Genomic DNA, 9818 nt, shown 5'->3' on the forward strand with positions numbered 1-9818 from the left:
CAAAATAGCTGGCTGGCATTGTGATGAATGGCCAATCCATGTTAGACTTAGAATCGTGCAGTCTATCTTCATCCCATACATGTTATACTATCTTCATCTGCTGGCTTGGACTGACACAATGCTTCAGAAATGCATTTCTTTGATGGCTTAATTCCTCTGGGGCATTTCCTCAGCTTCTGCTGCACTAGTGTCTTGGCAACAAATCAATGCACCCTACCAGCTAGGTGGCATGCATATTTTGAATCTGAAGATTCATGCTGATGCTAGAAGAGCCTATCTTATTAAACATATGTTGGCATCTGATACTGACTGGGCTTTATGTCTGTGGAAACTCATTGATCTGACTGTTGTTTATTTCCATGGCACCTGGCAGATGAGTGTCTGGGACAAATTGTTTACTGTTTTCCCATTGAAAACAGGTTTTGAAGTCTCTTCAATGCTTGTCAAATCCTGGAAAAAAGTTTGCTCTGCTCTTATTTGGAAAGGGAGAATGACATATACTAGAAAATCCCTAGGATCTGAAAATGTATTCTGGAGCTTTGTCTTTAAAATTTCCCCTGCTAAACTACTTGGAAAATCTGATTTGTCAATGTCTAGGAAGGGAATTGTTCAAATTAGGCAATTGTTGGACCCTAATCTGCAGTTGAAAATTTTTACAGTGGTGGCAAGGAGACACTATGGACTGGGATACAGATGCAAGAGAAACTAGCATCAGCTTGAAGCTCATGTACACAGTTTGCCAGTGTTCAACTCAGTGAATGAAGATGAAAGATTCAGAGATTGGACTTTGCCAGGACATTCAGCTAACTGGTGGAAATCCCCTACAAATGTATTTTACTATGTGCTCTTACCTGAAAATAACATGTATCTGAGATGCAATAAACAATGGGGTATGAATAGGAATGTATTACGGTGGAATAATGTATTCAGCAATATATGGATTGTCCCTAATCAATTTAAGTTCAATTTTTTTATGTGGAGAGTCTGTACTAGCACTCTGGCCACTGATGCGAACTTGAACAAAAACGGCTTCACAAATGGAATTTGTGCAAGATGTAACAAACTGGAAACAGTGAGGCATGTTTTCTGGCATTGTAAAGTTGTAGCAGAATGGTGGAAATGGGCTGACTACATGTGGTACACAGCTTGGGGGGTTTAGATCACTAAATATAGGCTGACATTTGATAAAGGGATCACACAGCATGACATTGCTATGCACTTTGCCCTGCAAACATTTAGAATTTGGTTTCACTGGTTTATCTGATCTATGAGAAATCTGGAGGTTTTTGAGAAACATCGATTGTTCAATCATATTGTTCCACTGAAGGTTATCAGAGACAGAATGATAGAGGATGCAATGGTTTTGAAGGAGGCAGATGTCAAAGAAAGGGTGTTGCATATTCTCAACAAGCTCATAGCTTGAGGAGAAACCATAGCATATTGTATCATGATATTGTAATATAAATACAAAGGTTCCCCAAAAAAAAAAAAAGAGAGAGAGATAGATGGATAGATAGATAGATAGTTCTATTATCATCCTTGGAGGTCAAATATGACCTATGGGACCAAATGAACATGTCACATGGTGTGAGTGGAGGTCATAAGTGACTCTCGATTCTCAAAAATGGTTGAATTGAGGGTAGCAATAGAGAGTCCACATCATGGTTGGAAGAGGAAGGTATGTAGGGAGAGCTCATGGCTGAATATATGGGGAAAAGAGGACTTAATGTGGTCAAAACTCAAGTAGTGTGTGGTATTGACTCTCTCATAAGGTGCAAAGTCGATGAGACTCCTCACCAGTGCCCCAACGTCCTGTCTCGCAGCATAGAGAATGCGAGCTAATATAAATGGAGACAATGGTGTGGATCACACTCAATGGGATGGGCTAAAGGATGTAGGGATGGGTTCGATTATCGCGTTCGGAGAAGAAGAGAGATTTGTAGTTTGGGGCAATGTGTGTGGTGTAATGGATGAAGCGAGAACCTTTGGATTTCTCCTAAGCTGTGATACATTGGCATTGTGAGAAGGCCTCATTAACTTGAAAGTCGATCGACGCATCCTTGACCAAGTGACATGCATCCCATCTTCCACACCATTTCTTGATGTCAAGCATCCACCCCGAACTTAGTATTTTGCTCTTGCATCTCTTTTGGACCTTTTAACTTGCTTCATATGCGATTTTAGGAAGTCGATACAAAGGGTTACGTTGTGTCTTAAGCATGTATTCCACAACCCTTTGCATGCCCAAGACCTCAATGAGAAGCGATCCGGACTCAAGAAGTAAGAGCATGTAGGGTGTTTGTGTCTTGACTTGGAAAAAGTTGGTGAGAAAACACTTTTGGACATTTTCAAACTCTTTCCAAGTAGACTTCCCAATGCTACCACCCCATACCTCCACTCCATAAAGAAGCACCGGTGTCACCATGTGTCAAAGAGGTACTTTTTGAGAGCCTAACACTTGACCTCTCCAGTATTGCACATGTTCTCAAATGCATAATAAGCCCTCTTTCCGGCTTCCAAGCGACGCATTCCACAATCCTTCCATCTATGATTGGATGGAACCTCAAGGCCAAGGTACTTGAAGCTATCTACCACTTCAAGTTGATCCTTTTTGTATACAATGCATGGATTTTCATCATTGAGGGTCCATACATGCATAACCTTGGTTTTGGATCCATTTACGATCAGCCCGCTATGTAGGCAAAAGAGTAAGACATTCATAAGCTTTTGTGCATCTTCTAAGCTATCTGCCAAGAGCACTACATCATCGGCATAAAGAAAAAGCATGATCACCACATTTCCAATCTTAACCTCTTCTATGCCTTCTTGTTGCATAAAATCAAGAAACCATGCATTCCAATTCATCAATGAGTAGCCCAAAGAGGGTTGGGGAAAGTGGGCATCCTTGTTTGACATCAATGGTGCTTGCAAATAAATCTGAAATTCCATCTCCCATACGTAGTCGACATATCACTTTTTGGTAGATGCGAAAGATTGCATGCATAAATTCTCTTGGCACTTGAAGACTTTGCATACATCTCCAAAGACTTCCTTGCGGTACCATGTCAAAAGATTTCTTGAAATCCACAAAGCAACAATACAACTTTTTTCTTTTCAATTGAGACGCTTCCATAAGAACTCGAAGAGTGACAAGGTGATCGATAGTGCTATGATGCTTTCGAAAACCTGCTTGGCCAAGCGCACGTTTGCCATTCTTTTCAGCCCATTCACTTATCTTCATGTCCATGATACATTCACATAACTTTGCTGTCAAAGAACCAACCATTATAGTGCGGTAGTTGTTCACATTATTTATATCTCCTCCTTTGTGCAAAGGTTTGATCCAATTTTCACTCCAATTATGAGGCATGCCATGCTGAAGTGCAAGGTTAAACATATCGCATATCCAATATCATGTTTTCTTGCTTGTCCATTTAATCATTTTAGCCTTGACACCTTGAAGGTCCCTTGCCTTGCGGGTAGCAAGTTTCTCAAGCGCGACACATACATCTTTAATGGTAAAGAAGGGAGCATAAATGGAAGGGAGCTACAACACTCCATCTATGGGGAAAAGAGGACCTAATGTGGGAGCTCATGGCTGAATATATGGGGAAAAGAGGACCTAATGTGGTCAAAACTCAAGTAGTGTGTGGTACTGACTCTCTCATAAGGTGCAAAGTCGATGAAACTCCTCGTTAGTGCCCCAACGTCCTTTCTCGCAACGTAGAGAATGCGAGCTAAGATAAATGGAGGCAATGGTGCGGATCACACTCAATGGGATGGGCTAAAGGATGTAGGGATGGGTTCGGTTACCGCGCTCGGAGAAGAAGAGAGATTTGTAGTTTGGGGCAATGTGTGTGGTGTAATGGCTGAAGCGAGAACCTCTGGATTTCTCCCAAGCTGTGATACATTGGTGTTGTGAGAAGGCCTCATTAACTTGGAAGTCGATCGACGCATCCTTGACCAAGTGACATGCATCCCATCTTCCACACCATTTCTTGATGTCAAGCATCCACCCCGAACTTAGTATTTTGCTCTTGCATCTCTTTTGGACCTTTTAACTTGTTTCATATGCAATTCTAGGAAGTCGATACAAAGGGTTACGTTGTGTCTTAAGCATGTATTCCACAACCCTTTGCATGCCCAAGACCTCAATGGGAAGCGATCCGGACTCAAGAAGTAAGAGCATGTAGGGTGTTTGTGTCTTGACTTGGAAAAAGTTGGTGAGAAAACGCTTTTGGACATTCTCAAACTCTTTCCAAGTAGACTTCCCAATGCTACCACCCCACACCTCCACTTCATAAAGAAGCACCGGTGTCACCATGTGTCAAAGAGGTACTTTTTGAGAGCCCAACACTTGACCTCTCCAGCATTGCACATGTTCTCAAATGCATAATAAGCCCCCTTTCCGGCTTCCAAGCGACGCATTCCACAATCCTTCCATCTATGATTGGATGGAACCTCAAGGCCAAGGTACTTGAAGCTATCTACCACTTCAAGTTGATCCTTTTTGTATACAATGCATGGATTTTCATCATTGAGGGTCCATACATGCATAACCTTGGTTTTGGATCCATTCACGATCAGCCCGCTATGTAGGCAAAAGAGTAAGACATTCATAAGCTTTTGTGCATCTTCTAAGCTATCTGCCAAGAGCACTACATCATCGGCATAAAGAAAAAGCATGATCACCACATTTTCAATCTTAACCTCTTCTATGCCTTCTTGTTGCATAAAATCAAGAAACCATGCATTCCAATTCATCAATGAGTAGCCCAAAGAGGGTTGGGGAAAGTGGGCATCCTTGTTTGACACCAATGGTGCTTGCAAAAAAATCTAAAATTCCATCTCCCATACGTAGTCGACATATCACTTTTTGGTAGATGCGAAACACTGCATGCATAAATTCTCTTGGCACTTGAAGGCTTTGCATACATCTCCAAAGATTTCCTTGCGGTACCATGTCAAAAGCTTTCTTGAAATCCACAAAGCAACAATACAACTTTTTTCCTTTCAATCGAGACACTTCCATAAGAACTCGAAGAGTGACAAGGTGATTGATAGTGCTATGATGCTTTCAAAAACCTGGTTGGCCTAGCGCACAGTTGTCGTTCTTTTCAGCCCATTCACTTATCTTCATCTCAATGATACATTTAAATAACTTTGCCATCAAAGAACCAACCATTATAGTGCGGTAGTTGTTCACATTATTTACATCTCCTCCTTTGTGCAAAGGTTTGATCCAATTTTCACTCCAATTATGAGGCATGCCATGCTGAAGTGCAAGGTTAAACATATCGCATATCCAATATCATGTTTTCTTGCTTGTCCATTTAATCATTTTAGCCTTGACACCCTGAAGGTCCCCTGCCTTGCGGGTAGCAAGTTTCTCAATCGCGACACATACATCTTTAATGGTAAAGAAGGGAGCATAAATGGAAGGGAGCTACAACACTCCATCTTACCAATTGGGTTGCTCATAGAGGTTCTTGCAATGCGTATACATATCCTCAAGAGTCAAGTCACCAAAGCTCTCAACACGCTTGCCTTTAGATTTTGCCAAAACTTGCCACATGGATGTGCTTTCTCTTGCGCTAAAAGAAGTTGTTTTTTGACTTCCCACCTTCTCCTCTTTTTTTGAATAAGTGCTTTGTATGTGTTTGAATGTTCCAAATAACCTTCCTTGTCTTTGCTTGCATCCAATCTTAGCAAGTGTTTTCGGGCTTGACTACATTCCATTTTGAACCATTTCTTCTTGGTGCTACCTTTCTTAAATCTTTTGCAAGACATGTGTTTCACCAAAAAGCATTCCCTTGCACAAGAGCAAATTACTTCTTTGAAAACTTTCCACTTGCATTCTAGTGTTGGGCTCTCTTGATGCTCTATCATGCTTAACATTTGGTCCACCATATCAACATATATAAGTGCTCGCTTGAAGTCTAGATGTAGGTACAAATGATTCACATCATGATTGGAGGCTACATGCTCGGGTCTTTTACCACACTTTTGGTCAATACATAGCATCCTATGATCCGATTCCGGATTCCATTCACCAAGTGTAAAGCTTTGTATGCATTCTATAGTGGCTTCCAAAAATAACATATAGTCGATCATACTATCACCATTGTGCTTTCTACATGTAAAGTCATTGGTGCCTTGCCATAAAGATACACCATTTTCAATGAGCATTCCGGTACTATTGCACATATGTAGAAGTGACTTTCCATAGTGATCCAATTCTTTTGCATCATTAGAACTTCAAATATACATGTATGAGTCATCCATTCTTATGCGGCATGTCAACTTGTTGTGTGTCGTGTTGTAACCTATTTATGCGAGTATTCATGTCTCCAAAGACAATGACTTCACCTTGGTCCTTGTAATGAGCAATGTCTTCCTCTAGTTCAACAAAGGGTTAATCTCTATCCATATCCAAGTGAGCATAAAAGTTGGAGTTATATTGAGGAATGTAGCAACCAAGCACAAACATGACTTGACCATTGGGTGGGTTGATTTTCAGCCATAAGTAGCGTTTATACTTATCTTCTTTGACAATGGAAACATCTTTCAAGCCCTTTTTGATCATACATGCTACGCCTCCTTGGCCTCTACGTTGCTTTGCATTTTTGGTCCACATCAAAGAATGCACATCATATTTGTCAAATCCAAAAATTCTTTGCGCATCATGGTCCCATGTTTCAACAAGAAGTATCACATCGGAGTCATTGGTAAGCTCATCAATGCTAATTCCCACATTCCATGGATACCCTTTGTTGGGAAACAAGCAAACTGAAACACCTCTATAGCGATGTCACCCAAGAGCGTTGAAAGAGAAGTACAAGACACCAAAAGCTTCGCAAAATCCTTTTGAAACACCACAAGTCCAATAGGAGTAGACCCTTGGGAATTTACTAGCCGTCGCCCACCCAAGAGACTATGTCACATAGGAGCAAAACCCTGTCAAAGCACGGATTTACAGCACACGCCGACCAATGCATATGAAGACAAGAGCCTCTCCTTTCACAATCAAACATCCCAAACCCACAACTTCAACATCAATTCCACAATTCATAGATACATGCCCTCCGAATCTGTCTACACATAATTTGCCACTAGGCTGCCATAGCCATAACCCTGCAGAGAACTAGTCGTAACCTGATGAGAACAACTCCAATTGGGGCACTTTAAAGCTTGAGAGAAAGCTTGAAACATGACTGGCGAGAAAGATGAAGATGACTAAAATTGATTTTATACGCCCCCATGAGAAAAATTGACGCGAACAGAGAGCTGTCCTAGCACGACTACACGTAGAGAAGGCTAGACGGGGAAAAAAAATTGCATCCAAGAGCACCAAGGAGACAGAACGAGCTAAAACCTGAAAATTTCTGATCTTTGGCTGAACTTTTTTTAGTTTGTACATGAGTTTAAGTTATATACAAGGCTCACTTCAAAAAACTCACTCACGGGCACTTACAGTAGCCCGACAGCTGTCACTAGACTAGCAACTTGCAGTGCATGTACATGTTCTTGCTAAAGCAAGTTAAAAACCCCACAAAAAGAAAGCCCACACAAAATTTTGACATCGGGCGTCATGCCCGTATAATTTATAAAAAACGGGGTGTCAGAAATGCGCCCAACACCGTTACAATTCCAAAAGCTTATTCGCAAGCATGAGTTGGTCTCACAGATCATGTGTCCCTATTGGTTGGGTGGACTTGCATCCTCCTCAAGTGACTTTTCTTCTTGAGATGACACCTTGACCTTCTTGGTTCTTTCCTCATATGCTTTGCGACGTATATTTTGTTGCATAAGAGTTTGATCCTCATATACATTACAACCCGTTCCTTTGAGGTAGATCCAACTATTTTCAAGGATGATCTTTCTCTTTACCTCATTAACCATGGTACATACAATAGAGAGAGAGAGAGAGAGAGAGAGAGAGAGAGAGAGGGGGGGGGGAGAGAGTTTTAGAGAGAAGGAAGGAGAGAGAGAGAATGAGAGCAAGAGAGAGACTAAAGGCTTCAAAAAGACTAGAGAGAGAGGGAGGGAGAGAGTTAGAGAGAGACAAAGATTACACACACACACACACACACACACACACACACACACATATATATATATATATATATATATATATATATAGAGAGAGAGAGAGAGAGAGAGAGAGAGAGAGAGATTGAGATTTTACTATCATCCTTGGAGGTCAATATGACCTATGGGACCAAATTTCCGTGTGATGTAGTATGTGTGTGGCTAATGAGCGATTCTTGATGCTCCAAAATTTTATTGATGAGAGTCGCACAATGGAGAGCCCACACTGTGGCTGGGATAGGATAGTATGTAGGTCTAATTCATGGCTAAAAATGTGAGGGCAGCAAGTTCAAATGTGACCAAAACATGAGCACTCTAGTAGTGTGTGGTACTCAGAATCTCGAACTTGCAATGAGCATAATGTGCACAATTGATGACTCTTCTCCATTGCCCCAACGCCCTGTCTCGCATCGAAGGAAGTGGGAGATAAGCCAAATGGCTACGATAGTGTGTATCATTGATAAGGGGATAGGCTCAAGCATGCAAGGGTGAGTACGGTTTCCTCTCAAATTCCTCTTTGAACGAAGAACATGGTTTTGTAGTTGGGGAAAATATGGGTGGCATAATGTATGAATCATGACTCACCGGATTCCTCCCTGCAAGCCGTAATACATTGGCGTTGTAGAAAAGCTTCATTCACTTGGAAGTCTATTGAAGCATCATGTAGCAAGTGTAATGCATCCCATCTCCCAAACCACTTATTTATCTCTTGCATCCATCCCGTGCTCAATATCTTGCTTGTATACATCTTTTGAACTTTTTTGCTTGCTTCCCATGCAATTGTAGGAAGTCAATGTGAAGGGTTTGGACACACCTTTACCATGTACTCCACAAACCTTTCCATGTCCATAACCTCAATTGGAAGAGATCCAGACTCAAGAAGTAGGAGCATATATGGTATTTGTGTCTTAACTTGAAGAAATTTTGTAAGAAAACGCTCTCAAACATTTTTCAAGTATATTTTGAGATGCTCTCGGTCCACACTTCAACTCCATAAAGAAGAACCAGTGTCACCAATGTGTCAAAAAGGTACTTCTTGAGAGCCCAACACTTGATGTTTCCCGCTTTACACTTGTTCTCAAATGCATACTACACTCTCTTTCCAGCTTCAAAATGACGCATAGCACATTTATGCGACTTGTGATTCGTCAGAACCTCAAGGCCAAGGTACTTAAAGCTCTCAACAACTTCAACTGTCTCATTGTTGTACACAATGCATGGCCTCTCCTTACGGTTGGTTTCACAAATATAACCTTTGTTTTGGAGTCATTCACAATCAGCGGACTATGCAAGAAAAAGTTATCAAGGACAACCATAGAATTTTGTGCATCCTCTAAAGTATGTGCTAGAAGCACATCATCTGCATACAACAAAATCATGATTACCGCATTACAAATAGTGACCTCTTCAATGCCTTCTTCTTCCATAAAGTCAAGTATCATTTGTTCCAATTGATTGATGCATAGACCAAAGAGAGTTGGTGACAACGGACATCCTTGTTGAACCCCAATAGTGCTTGCAAAAATTTCTCAAATTCCTCTTTCCATGTGCAATTGACACATCACCTTCTCATAGATTCGAGAAACCGCAATCATATACTCACTTGGAACTTGGAGTTATTTCATCTTCTTGACAAATTGTTATGTGGAATCATAGCAAAGGCTTTCTTAAAGTCCACAAAGCAACAATACGATCGCTTGTCTTTCAACCGACAACATGAAGAGTGA

The 9818-nt window shown here is 41.1% G+C and overlaps 1 pseudogene; it reads left to right on the plus strand.

The window, feature by feature from the left end:
* The first annotated feature begins 229 nt into the window (after positions 1-229).
* LOC147422637 (uncharacterized) lies at positions 230-2169 on the plus strand (annotated as a pseudogene).
* The last annotated feature ends 7649 nt before the right edge of the window (positions 2170-9818 follow it).

This window comes from Adiantum capillus-veneris, chromosome 27 (genome assembly GCF_014529385.1).
Source record: "Adiantum capillus-veneris isolate H3 chromosome 27, ASM1452938v2, whole genome shotgun sequence".
Taxonomy (NCBI): domain Eukaryota; kingdom Viridiplantae; phylum Streptophyta; class Polypodiopsida; order Polypodiales; family Pteridaceae; genus Adiantum; species Adiantum capillus-veneris.